This window comes from Bubalus bubalis, chromosome 20 (genome assembly GCF_019923935.1).
Source record: "Bubalus bubalis isolate 160015118507 breed Murrah chromosome 20, NDDB_SH_1, whole genome shotgun sequence".
NCBI lineage: Eukaryota > Metazoa > Chordata > Mammalia > Artiodactyla > Bovidae > Bubalus > Bubalus bubalis.
Genome location: NC_059176.1, coordinates 37,391,540 through 37,413,120, shown reverse-complemented (window position 1 = coordinate 37,413,120; position 21,581 = coordinate 37,391,540). Strand labels below are relative to the sequence as shown.

At 54.4% G+C, this 21,581-nt stretch overlaps 1 protein-coding gene across 2 annotated transcripts in view; it reads right to left on the bottom strand.

The window, feature by feature from the left end:
• Positions 1-21,581, bottom strand: part of LINGO1 (leucine rich repeat and Ig domain containing 1) — a 220,119-nt gene that overhangs the window by 101,872 nt on the left and 96,666 nt on the right. Inside the window, exon 1 of one of the 2 annotated variants that reach the window (XM_044932818.2) lies at positions 11,696-11,710. The exons of the other annotated variant lie outside the window; for it this stretch is intronic. The gene's annotated coding sequence lies outside the window, so the exon portion shown is untranslated. Of the gene's footprint in view, positions 1-11,695; positions 11,711-21,581 lie in introns of those variants that run through there. 2 annotated transcript variants of the gene reach the window in all.

The following is a 21,581-nucleotide window of genomic DNA, read 5'->3' as shown; positions in this document are numbered from 1 at the left end:
GTTGGCCCTAGGGAGGGCTATCAGACTCCCATTTTCCTGTAGAAAAGCTGCTGATAATCTTCCATCGAATAAATTGGCTCATCCCCAGTGGGGAGGGGGCAGGGGCCTGTGGGCACAGTGTGTGTCCTTGGCCTTTTGCCCCTCTGTTCACACCCTCCTCACCCCTTTGCCCTATACCACTGGCTTCTGTCTAAAGATGCACCCCACACACCTCAGACCTGCTTCCATCACCCTGGCCATGTTTTCTAGGCCCCCTGACCAGTTTTGTCCCCTGACCATAGCCCCACAACCCAAGCCCTTGGTATGTTTTGCCACTCTGACCTCAGATGGTGGAGATCCTGGGATGGTTGTGGGGAAAGGCCCCTGGTCTTATCCACTCACTGGGCTCCCTGTCCAGGTGGGGAAGCTGAGGTCACTGGGGGTGAATGGCAACCCCGGGATTTCCATCCTGGTCCAGCACTTTTTTACCTGGCCTCTGGCTGCCAAAGGCCTTCCCTTCTCTCAGTGGCCCCCCACCCAGCCATCAGAGGAGGAGCCCCAGCAGATGGGGGTCAGGCAAACCCCAAGCCCCCTCCCACATCCAGGCGGGCAGCAGGAGGTGGCGAAGCATCACGGAGCCACCCTGTCCTGGGCTCCTCTGTCCTCAGAAAGCCCCAACTCAAGGTTAATTTTGGACATCTTCTCAGGCTGAACAATTGAAGAACTTTTCCAGATCCTCCCTGGCATAATGGGGCCACAGGGGTGAGTTGCCCCCACCCTTCCCAGGGCAGCTGAGGCCTCCTGGCCCACAAGACTACAGTGTGACACTAGACGGGAGTGTGCATCTGAACGCAGACCTGGCCCCGGGGGAAGACCAAGGTGGCAGTGCGGGAGACGACCTGCCCACCCAGGCTGACTCATCCTTTTGGGTAAAGCACTGCCCTTCTCAAACACAAGACTAGGCAAGGGTGGGGGTCCCTTCTAGAGGTGATGGCTCTGGGTTCCTATCCTGGCTCTGAGTACTACCAGCTGTGTGGCTTTCTGAGTTTCAGATCATTCATCTGTAAAATGGCGATGATAAGATGTCAGTCACCTGGCTGGTACCACGATGATCCTGACATCCTTGCCATCTCCCTCAGGGTGTCCCACAAACCCCTCATCCTTCATCTTCCTCCAAGTATGCTCCCCCTGCTCTTGAGCTATTGCTTCTGTGAATGTCTCCACCATCCACCCAGCTGTGCATTCCAGAAACGTGGGAGCCCCTGCAACTCCTCCCCGACTCTCACCCCATCCCAGCCAGCACGAGTGCTCAACGTATCTCCAGTCCAAACTCCTCTCTGCACCTCCATCCCAGGCAAGCCCATCACTGTCTGCTGGGCTTCACCCTTTGCCCTTGTGCCTCTCCCCTCTGCTCCCCATCTGCTGGCAGCCAGTAAATTAGATTATGTCCTTTTCCTGCTTAAAACCCTCCAGCAGCTTCCACTTTCTCTTAGAACAAAACCTGCCCACCCTCCTGGCCATGGTCCACAGACTCTGCCTGACCCACCCCTGCCCACCTGCCCTGACACACCTCCTCCAGCTTTCTTTTTCCTACCCCATAAGTTTCCTCCCAGCTTCTCAACACACCAAGGTGTGGGGCCCCAGCTCCCACCAGCATGGAATGCTCTTCCCCGCTCCTTGCACACAGCCCCCTCCTCTTCATCTGTCCAATTAAGGGATGAGACACCTCCTAAAGAAGCCCTCCCAGATTACCCTGTCTCAGGGAGCCTGGAGCCTTCCCCACCTCTGCATTCTCTATCATTCTCTTGTACCACTTGTCACAATTTGCAATTATACATCTATGTGTTTGTTTACTTGTTTATTATCTGTCCCCCCCCCCAACAAAAGCTGTGAGCTTCACAAGGGAAGGGGCCAGAGCTGCCTTGCTCAGCCCTGTATACCCAGAGTCTGGGCCTAGTTAGATGCCCGATAAATAGGAATCCCCCCTGAGGCCCATCACCCCAGAGCCAATCAGAGAGTCCACCCTCCCAGCTTCCTCAGCCAGTTCCAAAAGCCATATCTGGAGTCTCAGAAGAGGACTTGGCAGGCACAGACACCCAGAAAGGCAGGATTCTGCCTCCCTGGCTGGTGCCCATGGCTGCAGCTATGCCAAGACACCATGCAGATACCCTGCAGGGAACAGCGCAGTGAGGGACACAGCAGGGCAGGACCTGCGGCTGTTGAGACTGTGCCAGGGGCTGGGCATTCTCACGGCAAACCATCTCAGCAGGCAGCAAGCAGTGGGCGGGCATGTGCCCACATCTGATGCTCCAGGATAGACAGAGATGAAAAAATAATCCAAGCTCGCCCCTCTGACTGTGCCTTCTCAGTGTTGGGCTCTGGCAGGTCCCTGAGCCTGGCCCCACCCACAGCAGCCTCAGGCAGGTCAGCCCTCCACGGGGCACACAGCCCATAGCACCCAGGCTCAGGACAACTTGACCTGGGTTCAAGGAGAGCAGTGGCTACGTATGATTGGGTCTCACACACAGGGTTCTCAGAACTCAAATCATGGAATTAGATCAATGTGACCTCTCCTGGAAGTGCTGGCAGGGCAGGGGGTAAACGGCATCTGTGCCCAGCATCGGGGATCCAGGCATCTCCCTGATCCCTTCAACATCCTCCTACATGGGTCCTCCCCCAAATTCAGATTCCTGTCTTTCTGCCAGCAGGCCATCCAGTCACACTTTCGCATCTGCCTTCTTCATCATCTCTCTTTCCAGATCTCATCTTGATAAAGTCCCACTTCACAAAGGAAGCACTCCTGGACCCCCTGGGCCCAGGGAGCTCCTACAGAGGCAGCCCTCTGCTCCTATCACTGCTCCTGCAGGTGAAGGTCGGCACCCCTGGGAGACAGGGTGGAGACCTGGTGAGCAAGGTGGAGGGCCGGCAGCAAGCAGGGCCAAGCGTGTGCTGTGAGTCCAGCTCTTCCTGCTCCTTAGCCAGTTGTGCCCTTCTGAAAGGAGGGGGATGGGCAGGCAGGATCGCCCCCAGGATGCGCTGATCTGATGAAGGAGACTTGGCTACAAGGTCCAACCCTCCTGTCAGTCAATCATTGAGCAAACCTACACTAGGCTCTGGGCACTTCTTGGATGCTGGGGATATCAAAGTGAATAAACCCAGCTCTGGGTGACTACTGGCAGAGAGGACCACACAGTAACATTCCCGCACGCTTGCCTGTTCAGGGCCCCCGAGGTCCTGGGTGGTGCACCGGCGCGTGGAGGGAGCACTCCGTGGTTGGCAGTCCAGGATGCTGAGGGAGCCGCCTAGCCCAGACGGGGAGGGCTTAGGGATCCTGGAGACAGACTCCCTGGAGGAGAGTGTCTGTGCTGAGATGCAGAGTGTGACAGAGGCTAGGCAAGTGGTGCAGGAGGGGCTCGGGCAACTGTCACTAAACCCCAGGAGCCCTGTCCTGGCACTCAGGGGCCTCCACACACAGACTGCCCCCCAACTCCTGATTGCCAGGCCTATGGGGGGAGGGAATTTGGCCTCTTCAAAGCTATCCTAACACCGGCGCAGCAGCCCCCCTCCCCAGAGAACCACTGCGCCAGGCTCCACGGACGCCACTGACATTTCCGCATGCCGCCATCTCCCGGCCGTGGCCCACCTAACTAGTCAGTGGGGACCAAGGCGGTCCCAGGAGACTCCCAGAAAGCTGAGAACTGAAAAGTTCAGGCTGACACAAAAGCTCTATGTGGGTGGGCATCTCCAGTGAAGGGCACCCTGATGGTCTCTCCTCCCCTCCCACTGCAGCTCCTCCAACATGGTGCCGACCTCAGGGCAGGGTGAGGCTGGACGAGTGGCCTAGGCTGGGCCCAAAGCTCTGGCCTGGGCACGGCTGGAGCGGGGACCAGGAAAGGGGAAGAAAGCATCCCTGAAACAACCCCTCAACGTGCACACACACCTCCCGGGCTGGAGGTGTATGAGAGAGGAGAGCCACCCCCACCAGGACCACTGAGCGATGCGCAGAGCCACTCTTTAAGTCAGCAGGGCGGCCACTCTGTCTGGCATTAAGCAGAGGAGAGAGAGAAAAGTCCCCACGCAGCCTCTTCTGTGAAGGGAAGCAGTGAGGATTCACTCCCCACTACACACCAATGCCAGGCATCCACATGGGCAGCCATGCCCATCTCACCACACCCTTAAGCAGAAACAGTGCTGACCATTCTGCAGGTGAAGAAATTTAGCTCAGAAAGGTCATGTGACTTGCCCACCATCACACAGCCAGGAAGAGAGGGGCTTAAAATCAGGTCAACATCAGCAGAAGGGGTTTTAGCCAGACACAGAAGAAATCCCCCAAGGGCTGGAGAAAACTTCATCCCAGAAGGCTGGAGCCCCTTCTCAGGAGGCTGCTGAGGAGGACTGGGTGAATGGCTGAGGGCAGGGTCCTGCCCTGCTATTGACCCTGAGGGTCCCATTCCACTGTGATTTTCTTGGACCACCAGGAAGGTTCCATCAACCTCCTGGAGGGTAGGCTCGAGAAAAGCTGGGAAGCTCCTGAAAATGGCTGGGGGAGGCTCTGAGGACAAGGTACCTATCCAAAGCTGCTTCCCCCAGCCCTGGCCACTCTGCAGCTCTGCTCTCTCCATGGGAGGCTCTGACCCCCTGAGGCCACCAACGGAGACAAGGGTGCCCAGATCCCAGAAGAAAAGGGACCAGAAAGGATGAAACGGGGGAAAGGAAAAGCTCACCCCTAGTGGCCAAACCAGCCAGCGGTGAACCCTGCCGGGCGGTTCTGACAGCGCTGGGCACCAGCTCATCCAGAACCTCCTTCTTGTGTGACATAATTACAGTTCTCCCTGTGTAATGAGACGGTTTTTAAAGGCCATTCAAAAGAAATTTCCTATAATGAGGTGAAGGGGTTTATAGTATTATACATCAAAGCGGCTGCTAATTGGTGGGACCTGGGCTGTGTCCTGGAGTGCAGCAATGGGAGTTCCATGTCTAAAGACGAGGAGAGCAGGGGGAGGGATGCCAAACCCTGGGAGGCAAGACGGACCCTTTCCCAGAAACATGTCTGCAACACCAACAGGTGTCCTGGAAGAGCAGACAAGAGCCCGGAAGGCTGACAGAGCTGCGGCTGGACAGGGGAGAATCTCTGGGGTATGGTCACAGGGGTGGGTTCAGGAGAAGGAAAATGAAGGTCCTGGTTGAATTGTGTCCCAGATTCATGTCAACCTGGAACCTCAGAACATAGCTAAGATGAGGTCATGCTTTATTACGGTAGGATCTTGCCCACTGACTGGTGTCTTTATGAGAGGAGGGAATTTTGGACACAGACCCACAAACAGGAAGAATGCCCTGTGAAGATGGATGTAGAGAGTGGAATGATTTTTCTACAAGCCAAGCAATGCCAAACAACCATGAAAAGCTGGAAGAAACAAGAAATTTCCATCCCTAGAAACTCCAGAGGGAGCAGAGCCCTGCCAACACCTTGATTTCAGACTTCTAGCCTCTCAGTTCAGTTCAGTAGCTCAGTCATGTCCGACTCTTTGCGACCCCATGAACTGCAGCACGCCAGGCCTCTCTGTCCATCACCAACTCCCGGAGCCCACACAAACCCATGTCCATTGAGTCGGTGATGCCATCCAACCATCTCATCCTCTGTCGTCCCCTCCTCCTTCTGCCCTCAATCTTTCCCAGCACCAGAGTCTTTTCAAATGAGTCAGCTCTTCGCATCAGGTGGCCAAAGTATTGGAGTTTCAGCTTCAACATCAGTCCTTCCAATGAACACCCAGGACTGATCTGCTTTAGGATGGACTGGTTGGATCTCCTTGTAGTCCAAGGGACTCTCAAGAGTCTTCCCCAACACCACAGTTCAAAAGCATCAATTCTTTGGCACTCAGCTTTCTTTATAGTCCAATTCTCAGAACTCAGAAAATAAGTTTCTGTTGTTTTAATCCACTAGGTTTATGGTACTTTGTTATGGCAGCCCTAGGAAATTAATATAAATGACCATTCTAATAACTGCAACTATCCAGCGATTTAAAAGGCAGCCTCAAAAGGTGATGAGCACCCAGCCTCTAGATGTGTACAAGCAAAGCCAGGAGTATCCCCATCTCCCACTGCACTCTGAACAGATGCTGGGGCAGGTTCATACTTAGTCCCGCATCTGACTTCACTGTATGAAGTCCAGAGTGCTGGAGGAAAGAGCTATCATTCCCGTCCCTAGATTTGGAAACTGAGGCTGAGAGAAGGTAAACAACCTGCTCAAAAGCACAAGGTAGCCAGTCAGTGCCGACGACAGGTCTGGAATCCTGGAGTCCCCAGTGCCAGTCCTGGGCTCTTTCAGGCTCATGACCCTGAGTCTTCCTTCTGTGCCTCCCCTGCCTCTAGATTCAACTGCAGTTCAACATCCTGAAAGGCAGAGAAAAACCCATGGTTTCCCAGGACCCAGGTGTTCCAGACTGAAAATGGAACACTGCTGAAAGCCTAGCCCAACTCTAAACAGAGGCTTCCAAGCAACAGTGGCTGCCCACTGCGTCCTGGTACAGTCACCAGCCCCTCACAGCATCTGGCTCAAGGAGGTGCTACCCTGGCCCACAGACCCTTACTGAACACCTACTATATGCAAGGCCCTTGGCACAGTGTGGGGTGGGGGTGAAAACCAGGGAAGGCGGGATATTGCATCCCCTTGGGGACCCAGAGTTCATGCGGATCAGACCACCCAGCAAGATCTCACAGGGTGTCCCCAGACCAAGTGTGACCTCGGGGTAGACATCCTAGGCCCTCTCCTGGGGCCTCCGGAGAAGGCAGCTGAAGGATGGGAAGCGAGAGTGTGGCGTTCTCCAGCTCCTCCCAGGCTCCAAGCGCCTGCAGACTGCACCACACTCCCACCTGCGCCTGGCACTTGGCTTGGCTCCGTTACCCCAGGAGCTAGAGAACGGCGCGGAGGCCCCCAGCTCTGGCACCAAATGGAGCGTGAGCACAGCCAAGCTCACCAGCCTGGGTGGCCCGCTCTAAATGCTGGCTAATTGGCACTGCACGGCGGAGGGATGGAAGGAGTGGGCTTTGAAGTCACCTGGTGTGACTTGTCCAGCAGGAACAATGGGCCACCCAGCCCAGTGAAGAGTCTCGGCTCTTTCTAATTAGGCGTCGCTTTGAACACAGAGGCCTCAGATTAATGAGGTTTACGGTGCTCAGTTTCACGGCGTGGCGGGCTGCCGCTGTTCTCTGATCGCAGTTTGATGCCAAAACCTTGTTCTCTAAATCAAAGCTTCTCCCAAAACTCTGCTTTCTGACGTGCCTCGGGTTTCTGCAGGGTGTCTCTGCCAGGGAGCTAAGAGCCTTCACCTCCATCGCATCACTCCCAGCGCTGGCTTCTGTTTCGCTGAAGAAGACTTCACAGGGCCATGACACCCCCCACAGCCCACCCGGGAGGGTCAAGGAGTGGCCAAGGCTAGCCCCGTTTTGCACCGCTGGCTGGCCCAGCGCACCCCCAGGGGCCAAGAGCCCCCACTCTGGCCTGCAGGCCCCTCTGCCTCAGCTCTTGGCGGCTTCAGGCGTGCTGGGCCACAGAGAATCCACTGGCCAATTTCCCACTGTTGGCATCTGTTCACAAGCCTTAGGGACATCTGGTTCACCAGTCTTGGAGAAGATTGAGACATCGTGGGAGTCGGCCTGCAAGGCCTCACCCTCCGCCTCTTCTGCTCTAGCAGAAGCCTCCTCCCCACCCTTGCTCTGGGCTTTTGCTCACAGCTCCTCTCCTCTCTCTCCCTGGGAAGGCCCCCTCTCTCTAAACTCATAGCACCCTTCAAATCCCAGCCCTGCCCCTTGCTCCTCCTTCACCACCACAGTCACCAGACCTTTCTTTCCCCTTCTGAGATCCTCCAGCCCCACATCCCTGTCACCTGGAGCAAGCATTTCTTGCTGTGTATTCCATTGTTTAATGCTACTTCCTTGGCTCATGATTTTGTCCTGCCTCCCCTGTGACACTGTGGCATGGGGACTGGAACAGTGTCTATGTCACCTCGGTGTCCCTCCCACAGGAAAGACTGGCTGATAATACAGAGCCTACCCTCCCTGGGTGCTCCAGAATGCACCTAGAGAAAAGATGCCATCCTGCCTCAGTTTCCCCATCTGCCAAATGGGAACCAGGCCCTCACCCTGCTTCCTTCTAGGGCTGCTGGAGCATCCAGGCTGACCCTGACAGAACCATGTGTTTGGGGGAAGCGAGGCAGTGCAGTGGGTAGGGTATGCCTGGAGCAGGGGGGCAGGATCTGGCAGGGATGCTAGGGACCCCAAGGGTTCCCCTTGCTGGACAAGCAAGTTTCTCGCTCTGAGCCTCAGTTTCCCTAAATATTAACAAGGTTGGCTCCAGGACTCACAGGATGCACGTATGAACTCACTCAATCCTCATGACCACCTGTGGAATATATACTGTTATTAGCTCCATTTCACAAATGAAGCAAGGCCCAGGGAGGTTTAAAAAGCAGCTTATTGGTGGGAGGAGGCAGAAGAACTCAATTCTAGGCAGCATGCTAGCTCCTGAACCTGCCTTCTTCACCACCGCACTAACTTTCAAGGAGGCTTCAGCCAAGCTTCCACAGAACCCATCATTTCTGAACTTGCTTAACCTCTCAGGCCTCTGTTTTCCCATCTGGGGGATAGGTATACAGTGACATTTATAGATGGCTTCTGCTAGGCCGTCTATCTGCGGGCTGAAGTGCTCCCCACTCCTCTGAGCCCCTTCAAGACCTCAGCTCCAAACCTTTCCCACCTAGAATTTTCCTGCCCCTTGGATGCTTACCCTGTCAGACTGCCTCCACCATCTCCTCCTTCCACCTTCCTGGCCACTTCTCCTCATCCGCTGAGAGGCTCCCATCTTCCTCTGAGCCTCAGCCCTTGTTACCCTCTAGGTGACCTCCCCACGCTAGGGATGACCAACGCTGGGGTTCCCTGTTCCCAGATCTCCTGTCTCCAGTGACCTTTGGCCTCCACGTCTGCCAGCTCCCATCCTGGGCCACAGCCAGGCCCTTGTCTCCAACACAGTTTCCAGTCAAGCCTCCTTGCCCAGCCCACCTGTGCCTCTCCTTAGCCCTCTTGCCACCACTCTCTCATCACCCTGAGATCTTCACACCTCCCTCTTTCTCTCACTGCTCTTCTGTCCTCACCCTCTTTGTCTAGTTTGAGCTCCATGATCCATCAGTATAATAAATCCCTCAAACGCATTGCCTGCCTCTCTCCTTTGGCAGTACTTTCATGAAACCCGTATCTGGAGAAATCCAACTAGCACCTTCTGGGCACCTAACACTGAAAAGTCAAATGTGCTTGGAGAAAATGAGCCTGCCATGCACACCGTCCCCTCTGTGAGCTCAAAATCTCAGACCTCGAGTGGTCCCAGCACTGCCCAGCAGTCCCAGCTCGGTCATGGGCTGGCTCACTTCCTGCTCTCCAACATGACCATGTCTCCCCGTCCCTACTTGCCCCGTACCTCCCAGCTCTGTCTGACCTGTCATAAAGCACCAGATGTGAACTCCCTCCCTGCCCACTGCAGATTCCAGAAGCCCACTTTCTTCTGCCTGTATCCCCTCTTCCTGCCTGTGGAGGGGCCATGCTGCCTGTCAAGGGTCCATTGTTCCTCCTGGGCTCTGAGCCCATCACTTCTGGTCCCAGGGATTTGGCTCCCACCACTACAATGTCTCCTGGCATCACCCATCTTATCATCTATTGGATCCACCATCCTCCCCCATCAGCAGTCATGTTCTGCTATCTCTTGTCCTTTAAAAACCCCTTTCTTAATTATGCTGAGGTTTTTAAAAATTCAATCTCAGACGATTCTGTAGTGTATGATTCCATTTATATAACACTCACAAAGTAACAAAACTACAGAGACGGAGGATAAAGTAGTGGGAGCTGCAGGGGAGGGACCGTGGGGAGGGGTGGGGTAGCCTCATGGTGATGGAACAGTCTGAATCTTGACTGTGAGGGTGGCTATCAAACTACACATGCAGTGCAATTACACACTGAACTGTAATGTGTAACGTTACAACGTGTAACTGATCAGTTACACAATTAACATGTAACTGATGCACGCACGTACACTCACATACACATACGACTGGGAAATCTGAATGAGATCTATGACTTGACCAATGTCAGTGACCTGGTTTGATATTTGCTGTGTATTAGAGCTACACAGAACATTACCACTGAGGGCAGTCCGGTGGAGGGGTATCCGGGACTCACCTAAACATTCTTTGAATTTTCCTGTGACTCTCCCCTCTCCAGCCCCCACTCCATCCACTGTTTTTCCCTCTTCACAACATTTCTAGGAAGAGCCAACTACGCTCTTTCTCCCTTCTCCCTCCAGCCATCTTCAACCTACTTGAAGTTGGATGCATTCACCCCTTCATGACACTTCTCTCTTCCCATCCTGGCCTCCTATTGTCAAAAGCAATAGTGTCTCCATCTTACCCACCCTCACAGCATCCTCAACCATGGCTGTTTTCGTCCTTCTGTTTGGAACCCCCTCTTGGCTTCTGGGGCTTCCCTCGTGGCTCAGCTGGTAAAGAATTCTCCTGCAATGCGGGAGACCTGGGTTCAATCCCTGGGTTGGGAAGATCCCCTGGAAAAGGGAAAGGCTACCCACTCCAGTATCCTGGCCTGGAGAATTCCATGGACTAGATAGTCCATGGGGTCGCAAAGAGTTGGACACGACTGAGCGACTTTTATTTGGCTTCTGAGATGCCACCATCCTGGCTTTCCTTGCTCTCCCAGAATGTGCCCTGTCAGCCTCTTATGCTGACTCTTTCACCTCCACCCACTCTCCATGCAGGAGCCTAGGCCCCAGACCTGGGTCCTCTCTCTCCACCATCCAGATCTCTTCCTGGGCGATCTGTGCCTTTGTCCACAAACTCCACCTACAGCCATTGGCCCCCGATCTCCACCCCCTGCTCAGTCTCTCCCTGATCTCCAGCCCTGTGGACCCAGCTATCAGTGGACATTTCTGCTTCTGGAGGTAATCAAAACGAAACTCCCATCTGACTCCCGATCTCAAACCTCATCTGGTCCTCCCCATCTCAGAAAATGGCCACAGTGGCTCAAGTCACGAATCAAGGAGACCCCTTGCTTCCATCATGTCTTTCTCCCAGTTATATTTTTTTTTTGGGGGGGGGCACCACATGTTTTGTCAGATCTTAGTTCCCCAACCAGGGATTGAACTGGGGTCCTCTGCAGTGAGAGTATGGAGTCCTTAACCACTGGACCAGGGAATTCTCCCAACTCTTAGTTCTGCCTCCACGATGAGTCTAAAATCATCTTCCTCTCTCCATCTAAACGGCTACCACCTTGGCCCAAGCCTCCATCACTTCTCTGCCTTACCCTCCTACAGCAGCCAGAAAGCTCTTTAAAAATCATAAATCAGATCTGTCACTCTCCGGCTTAACCCATCAGGAGCTAGCTGGTCATCACCCCTTGGAAAACATCGCAGTTCCTCCGCATAGCCAGGGTACCAGGCCAACACCCTCATGTGAGATCCCCTCCCTCCTACCACACAGATGCCTCTTTCATACTCGGGGCCTCACACAGGTGCAGCCTCACCTGAGAGGGGCCTGGGCCCCACCCCACAGGTGTCCCTATTCACCCCATCACTGCACCATCAGCGATTTCAGATCCCCCGTGTGCTGTTATATTGTTCGTGTCTTCTTTTCCCGCCAGCCAGAGGGAGTTTGTGCATCAGTACCTGGTGCATAGTAGGCACTCAGTCGTGCTTGTCAAGTGAATGAGCGAGAGCTCCCCGGTCTCTGCGCCCCCGGCAGCATCCTCTCTCCCCTGATGAGGCTGGCTCGCCTGTGCATGGGGGAAGGTGCACGTGCCTATAAATATCCACATGATCCACTCTCCCCAAAACAGTAACTGACACCCCGATGACTCGACGACAGGATAATTCCCCCACATCTTGCTGGAAGCTGCTTCCAGCGGTAAAAGTTTGCTGTTTTATGGCCCTGAGAAGACATCAGCTATAATGGGCTAAAATTATAACCCGGTACACTCATCTGTTTAAATACTCTTGGAAACTGAACACTCCAGCCTGAGCACTATTCCAGGTTGCCCTGGATGCCACTGAGGGGCCTGGCTGTGTGGGACACACAACGCCCAGGGCGGGGTACAAGCCTGTTCTACAGGGCGACCGTGGCCACAGGTGGAAGGCCGTGGTGCCGTGTACCACATCCGGTACGCTGCAGGCACTCACTGAAGGGCACTTCCCATTACTTTCCCACGTCCGTGGGACACAGGGAGGAAATGGTGCAGCCTGCTCTGCGTGGGCCCACCAGGCAGGGCGGGGCTCAAGGGGTGCAGGGTGCATGAGGGATGACGTAGAGCAACTGGAGTTGGGCTGAGGCTGAACACCGCGGTTAACACCGCGGTTAGAGTGAGTGGAACCCTGTGACGAGGGCATGAACTGTCCTGAAAGGCAGTGACCTCCTGTCACCGCCGGTGTCCAGCGGAGTAGGACATTGTAGGGAGATGGTGTGGACCGGCTGCTTTTCTCCAGTCTTGCAGCGTTGGAACTGGGGCCACAAGTGGACTAGCGCTTCAGGATTAAACAGACACCTATTCAAATCCCACCTCTGCCGCAGTTCGGGTGACCTGGGGCGAGTCACATTTCAGGGCTCAGACGCAGTTTCCTCATCTCCACAGAGAGATAACATGTACAAGATCTCTGCAGGTCGTTGGTGCCTACTAAATGTCCTTCCCTGCCTGGCCTCCCTAGAATCAATGTAAGCACAGCCATCTGGGCCCTGGGACTCTCCAAATATTCTTCCTGCCCTGGCCCAATAGGTGCTCAGGTCCACCCATGTATCTGGACCCCTAGTATCTACCTGGACCCCAGCACTGGCACCACCTCCTCCAGGAAGCCGCCCCAGGCTGCTTTGATAGGTGCCGGGCTCCTCCCCCCTTGCAGGCTGTGGTACACACTGGGTGGTGGAGGCGGGTGGGTCTGGGCACATGTGCCTACTGCATCGCTGGTATCTCATGGTCAGTGGGTTGGGGGAGGAGAGTGTGTTCTGTGTGTGTGTGTTCAACAATTATGACAGCAAACATTTATCAATACACTGCACTTAGTATGTACCAGGCACTTTATAGGCAACTAACCCATTTAATCTGTACAACAAAGTTATGAGGGAAGCACTATTTTATCTCTGTTTTACAGATTGGGGAACTGAAGCTCAGAGAGGTTCAGTGACCTATCCAAGGTCACACAGCACTAAATGACAAAGCCAGAATTGCACCCAGGCAGAGTCGGTGTGCCTAACCTCCGCCTGTACCATTCAGCCTCGCAATGCAGATGTGGGGTCCCCGCTGTAGGTGCTCTCACAAGTCCTGAGAGGGTCAGAAGCCATCCCAGGTGAACAGTGGTGGGGCCTCATGACCCTGGAGGCCAGGACACATACATAAATACTCTCACACAGACTTCCATACGGATGCAGGCATTAGTGAACACGTGCACACTCATGCACACAAAGGCGTGAAGAGCCATCCCTACCAGTCCCATTGCCCAGGAGTCTCTCATCTCTCCTCTCCCCAAGTCACCATGGGTGGGGCAGTCACAGGGGGAGTCGCAGACACTGCCCACCCCTGGTGTCAAGTCTATCCTAGATATTAAAACCAAATCCTGCTTGGTCCCTATGGTGGGATTTATTTATATTGGTGGAACCTGGGGACTCACAGAGGGTTGACACTCCTTTTAGGTCACACAGCAAGTCAGGACAAAACTAGACTAGTGCCCAAGCCTAGAAAGCTCCCAACGAATGCTTTTTCACACCATCCCGGGGTCCCCTCCACAATCTCTGATTCCAGACATCTCTGTTTCTGCTTGCTTTGAACAGGACAGAAATAATAGAAATGAAGAGAAGACAGAAGAGAAAGAGAGGAAACAGAGGCCAGAAGCAGACCTGGGAGAGGAGAGGAGAGGAGGGGAGCAGCAGGAATGGCTGAGCAGCGAGCTGCAGGGGGCCAGGCTCAGCTCGCCACCCTCCTCGCCCGCCTGCCTGAAGCTGCCTGCTTCCAAGAGGAGCGCAGCGAGGCGGGGGTTAACTCTCTGCTGTGGAGCAGAAAATGAGGTTCCAGTTATTAGTTGATTTATTGCTCTGTCCTCAATCTGCGCTCAGGTCCTGGAAGGAAATGTTCCACTCGAAAGCATTAAGCGTCTTCAAAGAGCAGAGGCATTAAAAATTGAAATCATAAAATAGACACGTAAATACAGTGGAGGTGAGAGGGGGGCAGCCCCCTAGGCAGGCTGAGGTGGGGGTTGCAGGCCCAGGTCCCAGCAGGCCTGTGGGGCCACCACACTCAGGCAGGAGCCAGCTGTGTCTACAGAGGCGAGGGGGTGTTCCTGCCCAGAAGGGGCACCCCCCCATGGCTCACAGTGCCTGAGACCCCTCCATTAGCATACCACATCCTGGGTGGGGGGCAGAGAAATCATCCTATCTTTGAAAACACATTCCCTCTTGGGAAGGGGACAGCCCCAGGATAATAGGGGGAGAGACAGGAGAGGGGAGGCAGGACTGAGCTGATTTCTACCATAGCCAGTGTGTTGGCAAAGGCAGGGGCAGCCCTGGGAGGCTGGGGCAATCGCAGCTCCTCTGACAGCAGGCTGCCCTGTGGGAAGGGAACCCCAGCAGACAGGCCCCCAGACAGGCCCTCTTCAGTGTCGCTCAGACCCCACTGCACATCCAGGGCTTGGCTGGGCCATGTGGGGACCAGCCTACCCCAGTCATGGCTGGGTCTCGGCGGGAATGGCCACGGAGGGTCCCTACTCTGTCCTCAGCCCTCCTCTGGGCAGCGGAGTCACGGGCCAGGTTATATAGCCCATGCTCTTTTCACAGAAGGGCAAGGGGGCCGGAGAGCTGCCAGCAGGGTCTGAGCCCCGCCTAGAAGGACAGTATCTCCAGTGTCCCCAGTGGGCTGGCTCCCGGCGCGGTCCACAAACACGTGTACACATGGGCCACTGGGGCGGATTCTGCCACTGACAGCCTTTGTGATCCTGCTCACAGAGGAATGAGAGGGGGCCTTTGATGGCAGAAATCTGAGTTCTGGGCTGGGGTCCTCCACAGACGTGCTATGTGACTCTGAGCCTGGCCTTGCTGTCTCTCAGCCTTGATTCCTCACCTCTGCTCTCCTGGTCCCATCTCACTCCCTTCCAGCTCAGCTCCCCTGGGGGTGAGAGGCAGGTGTCACCCCCACCTCCCCCTCTTCCTTCTCGTCCTCTGTCCCTTCTTCACTTCACCTCTCATCCTTGCACATCAACAGCCACCGCCATCTCATTCGGGACCCTCCCCCTGCCCCTTACCCTCCAGCTCACCCCCCTTCCATACTCTCCCCACTCCCACCCACCAAGGCCAGGATGGGGGTCACCCCTCAGCTCACCCTCAATTCTAGAACCACTCCTGGTCCAAGCACCTCTTTCCCCAATATGTAATTTTTCTTAATTGGGAGCTCATCAATTATCCCTATGTTTTCCAGAGGAAATAAACAGCAATTAGAGAAATAAGTGGTGTTTTTATTCTCCGGGATACTCAGCAGCACGGGCCCCCCATCATCCCCACCTAATGGCCAGCCCAGCCGCCTGCAAGGTCCACTCTCCCGCCCTCTCCCCACATCCATCCCCACATGTGTGTGAGCAAAGGGCCTGCCACCGGGCCACCCGGCAGCAGGTTGCCTCTTGGAATCTGCGTGAAGAACCATAAATCGCTGAGAAAGGGCCTCTTTCCCCGTGCAACAGAAGGTTAGAGTGTTTAAAGAGAGCAGTGGAACTGTTTTTATTAATCAGAACTGCTATAAAGAAAGCATTTTAATTAACATAATTATCCCGATTGAGAAAAGCAGTCCTTACTCCATAGATACTTTTCAGACTAAAGATGCAAGCTGTCACAATCAGTCATAATTAAGTAAAGCGAGCCTTTTTTTTTTCTTTCCCTCTCGCTCCCTTCCCCTCTTGGGCAACCGCTCCTCCCTAGGTTAGATCTCAAAGTAGAGACAAGGCAGATGTCACGCCTTCCACGGGTTCATACTCTCACATCCCGGCTGCCTCTGGAGTTGCATTTCAGAGAGGGTGCGCCCCTGGTCAATGGGCCCTGCACCATGACCCCCTCTCATGCCTGACCTCAGAAGGTTCTCCCCACCTCCTCGGGAAGGAAGGAGACAGACCCATCTCCAGAGGCATCCACCTCAACTCCCTGCTGGATGACAAGTCCTAGAGCACTGTTCCTCCCTGACACTTGCGGGGACTTTCCTGGGCCAGCTGACCCAGAAGGAATAATGGAGGAGGACAGCCAGCCAGTGGGCACCCCTGGTCCAAGCCACCTGGATGCTCAACCTTCACCTCCTACCTCTCCCATCTATTCTTGACTCAAATTCAGGCCATTTAGCCACATAACAGCTAGAAATCTGTTCATACCACAAGTCTAAGTGTATAACTCTCCTCATTCCAACTTAAACCCCTTCTTGGGGACTTCCCTGGTGGTCAGTGGCTAAGATTTCAAGCTCCCAATGCAGGGGGCCCAGGTTTGATTCCTGGTCAGGGGAACTAGATCCAGCATGCCACACAAAGAACTAAGATCTAAGACCCAGTGCAGCCAAATAAATAAACTATAAATATTTTTTAAAAAATCTTCGTGGACCTCACAGAGGCCTGGCCCAGCCCGCTTCAGCCACACCTCCCACCATGCCTCCCCAGTGTTTCCTCATCCTTCTCAGTTCACATGCCATGCCCTCTGCTTGTTGCCCTCATCCCTCCAGCCACCACCGCCCACGCTCTCAGCTTTCCTGTTCATCCCGCAGTGCCTAGCTCATGCATCACCCCCTCGGTGAAGCCCTCCTTGACCTCCAGACCTGATCCATCCCCTCTTAAACCCTCTCACATCACTGCATCCCCGCCCCTTGCTAGTGTGTGCACGGTGGCCTTACAACAGTGCTGTGATTCTTTATTTAACTTTAGTTTCCTCCGTTCAACTATAAAGTTCAGAAAGCAGCCAGACACTTTATTGTTTTGCTTTGTTTGACAGTATTCCTGTTTGTTCACTGTTGTGTCCCCAGTGCCCATGACGGTGCTTGGCTTGTGGTAGGTACTTAAGAAATACTCATGGAAGGAAAGAAGGAAGAGAAGGAGGAGGGAGGAGAAGAAAGTCCTGGCTCAGGGCACGCTCCGGTAGACCGTCACAGCCCCTGTGTCAGATGAGGGCATTTCACGGAGGAGGTAAGGACTGCTGAGGGCATTTTGAGGAGGTAAGGGGTCACCCCAACAAACTATGAAATGTCCTACTTCCCTCATCCCATCTCAGCATCATTGCCACGCTGTGCTGTGTGCTAGTCACTCAGTCGTGTCTAATTCTTTGTGACCCCATGGACTGTAGCCTGCCAGGTTCTTCTGTCCATGGGATTCTCCAGGTAAGAATACCAGAGTGGGTTGCCATGCCCTCCTCCAGGGGATCTTCCAAATCCAGGGTCGAACCCAGGTCTCCCTCATTGCAGGTGGATTCTTTACCATCTAAGCCACCAGGGAAGCCCTTCAATACTGGAGTGGGTAGCCTGTCCCTTTTCCAGGGGAATCGTCCTGACCCAGGAATTGAACTGGGGTCTCCAACATTACAGGAGGATTCTTTACCAGTTGAGCTACCAGGGAAGCCCGTCAGCATCATTACTCTCCCCATTTTACAGAACTCGACACTAAGGCCTAGAGAGGCAGGATCAAGGTTGTAGTGAACCAGTGCAAGAGTCTGGGCCTGTCTCGGGCTCTGAGAATGTCTGTTTTGAGGTGGGACAACAAGGGAGGAGAGAAATACAGAAGTACCCACTGTGGGTATAGTATTCTCCTTGGGCTTGGGGGATTGAGAACTGCTAGGAGCACGTCTTAGGATGTGTGACTTTGGACTTCTCAGCCCATCTGAGCCTTAGCTTCTCCATCTGTGAAATGGGCAGTCTGGAGCAGGTACCATCCTCTGCCTTCTACCCATGACCCCTACTCCCACTCAGCTGACATCTAACACCCTCAAAGCTTCAGACCCACCCTCCCCCTTCCCCTGAAGAGCCGGAGATACTGACAAACACACCTGCTCACCCAGGACGTGCCACCCTCCGTGGCCACCCAGGGAGGGTGACGCTGGGAGCCTGCTGCTACCCGAACCAACACCTGCAGTGTGACACGTGCGTAGGTGACACCACGGGCATATCTTACCCAGACATGCTGCCGTTTTCTCCCTGAAAAGGTGCTTATTTTTTAGTACCTCTTAAATAGGAGACGCAAAGTGTATTGTCAGCGCTTTTTAAATGGCTCGTTAATGCCCCCGTAAAGCTCAGCGCTGGCCAGAGGAAACAGCTCACTCCTGGCCCTGGTGTGGCCTGAACTCCCTTGCAGTCTGTGCTCTGAGTAGCACCCATGCTGAGCCCTGCGCTGGACTCTGGCATTGCCAGGAACTAGACAGTTCCCAACAAAAATATGCCCAGATCCCTACTAGGGCCACAAGATTCAGTAACCCTTTGGGAATGGCTGGGAGCAGACTTGGGCCCTGCCTGGTAGAAAAACAGTGGAATGAGCATGGGCTTTGTAGTCAGGTGTCCTGGGTTCAAGTTCCTTCTTGGTCACTTACCAGCTGTGTGACCTAAATCCAGTTACCAAATCTCTCTGAGCCCCAAGTTTCCTCACCTATAAAATGGCAATGCTAACTCCTGCCTCAGGGCTTTTTTGAAGAGCAAATCAGGTAATAAAAACCAAGTGCCGACTAACATTAGATTTTCAAGGTATGGTAATGGCTTCCCTGGTGGCTCAGATGGTAAGGAATCTGCCTGCAATGCGGGAGACCCGGGCTTGATTCCTGGGTGGAGAAGATCCCCTGGAGAAAAGAACAGCTACCCACTCCAGTATTCTTGCCTGGAAAATCCCACGGACAGAGGAGCCTGGCAGGCTACAGTCCATGGGGTCGCAGAGTCAGACACGACTAAGTGACTAATACTTTCACTTTCTTTCAATGGCATTATGGTTATGTTTTTTAAAGAGTCCTTACCTTTTAGAGATATACCCTGAAACATTTATGGATAAAATTATACGATGTCAAAATAACCCAGTGGTGGCGGGGAGTGGGTGGGTACAGAGGAAACCAGTCTGGTCCTGAGTCCCCACTCCCTGATGAGTATGTGGGGTTCAGTAGTCCCTCCACTTTCAGATAGGCTGACATTTTCACACCAAACCATCACATAGGCATCCAGCCAGCACGTGTTCATTAAACCCAGGGGCATGCTCTCCCAGCCACTGAAGCCTTGGACCCCTTGCACAGCAAGGACCAGCAAGACAACATAAAACACCAGGAAGGAGCGTGGGGTGGGAGCTGAACCTTCATAGGGGTACCCCCAGAGGCTCCTGCCATCCACAGAAGGGGAGACAGGGAGGTGAGGGGCCCCAGTAATCCAGAGACTTGGGATACCCTGGGAGTCAAGCAGCCTCTGTTTAAGGGACCCAGGGACCATGGCTTTCCCCCTCTGAGCTCCAGATTCCTATCATCATAAGGGGGTGGTAATACCCCACCCCACTTGACCTGTCTGACCTGCCCAGGGTAGCAGGAGCCCAGCTTGAGGCAGGCGCTTAATCTCCCTTGGACTGGCCCCGCCTTCCTCAGTAAATTTAAATAAGGCCGCCTTCAGCTCCTGAAGCCTGGGGTGGGCAGGCCAGCTTCCTACTGGGCACAGGGATGCAGACCTGATAAGAACCATCCCGCTCTCAGGAAGCACCCAGGGATAATGTCATTTTGTAAACTACACAGTACGCAGCAAAGCCTCAGGAAATGGGGCTGAGATGACTCTAGGACTGGGGGAAAAAGGGACTTGGCGCAGGAAAAAGGCAATAGTAATACAGTAGGCATGTACCTATGTGAGAGTTGGATCATAAAGAAGGCTGAGTGCTAAAGAATTGATGCTTTCAAACTGTGGTGCTGGAGAAGACTCTTGAGAGTCCCTTGGACTGCAAGAAGAGCAAACCAACCTGATTTCCTAAAGGAAATCAACCCTAAATGTTCATTGGAAGGACTGATGCTGAGGCTGAAGCTCCAATACTTCTGCCACCTGACCTGAAGAGCCGACTCATTGAAAAAGACCCTGACGCTGGGAAAGATTGAAAGCAGGAAGAGAAGGGGATGACAGAGGATGAGATGGTTGGATGGCATCACCCGCTCCATGAACATGAGTTTGAGCAAACTAGGAGATTGTGAAGGACAAGGAAACCTGGTGGGCTGCAGTCCATGGGGTGGCAAACAGTCCCACAGGACTTAGCGACTGAACAACTCCAACAAGAACAACAGCAGCAACAACAACAATAGGGCCTGACTCACTGCACCGGGTCACAGGCTTCACCTGCGCCTCTCCCCACCCCCGCCCAGGTTCCCGGTACCATGGTACCATTCTCCCCGCTGGAGCTGAGGACATCGAGGTGCGGAAGGAGATGTTACAGCAAGAGAGGGCCGAGCCAGGCCCAGACCTGCCACCCAAGCCCAAGGGCCAACAGGGCGAGAAGCCGCTGGGGACACGCGATCACCCCAAGGGGCCATCAGCGGAAAGTGCCCAGGCCGGGAGCCTGTGGCCCCACTGAAGCCAGCCCGCTCCAGGCCTCCGTCTCTTCACCTGTGAAATGGGGGCAGGTGCCCAGCCCCACCTAGCGTGCACGAGGGGAAGGCGGCACGGGTTGGAGAGGAGGCCGTATCTCGAAGGTTCCTGAGGGAGCCGAGGCGGCTGTGAGGTAAGTCGGGGCGCGGGGGTGGGAGGCGAGAGAACGAGACGGATCTCTCTCAGGCTCGGGCGCTGTGATATTTTCCCCGGGTTATATTTTTAGATGGACTACTTTCTGGCCCCTCCCCCTGCCTCAGTAGGAGGAAGAACACCGAAATAGCTGGGTGTGCGTGTCTGAGCAGCTATATATAGTGGGCACACACCCTCACCCAGGGCTTCTCCCACTCACTGCCCCCAGAGCCGGAGCCAGGCGGGGACGGTGCCCTCCTCTTACCCAGGGGCCACGGAGTCTGCTCGACTGCCCTGGCTCCCTCCAGGCACACCCCTCACCCCAATACATGCCTGTGCACACATACACACAGCCAGACACACGTCCCCAGTGGCTGCTGGCTTGGACCCGTCTCAGGGGGTCGTTGGAGAAGGCCCAGAGCAACCGGCAAGCCCCCTCCCAGGTAGGGTGGGTTGGGTGAGGAGAGTAAGGAGATGATTTCCAAAAACCTAATTCTAATTCTCTCGGCCTGGGGTTTGCTGGTCTACACACTGCCATCAGGCTCCTTTCTTGGACTTGTCAAATCTTCAGACTCTGTCACTTAGCATCCTTAGTAGAAGATATATCTGAAGTCAAACATTCCCCCAAACACGCCCATCTAAGTTCTCAAGTTTGGATGGGGAAACTGAGAGCTGAAGCTGACCAGCCAGTCAGAGCCACTTGCAAGCTTCAAGCTCACCTCTCTGAACTCAGCTGCACCATCAGTGAAGTGGGGCTGAGGCAGGCTGGCTCCCACCTCATGGGCTACTGTGAGGAGTGAATGGAGTGAGGCATATGAAGCCACCGTTCTATAATGAGAAAGGGC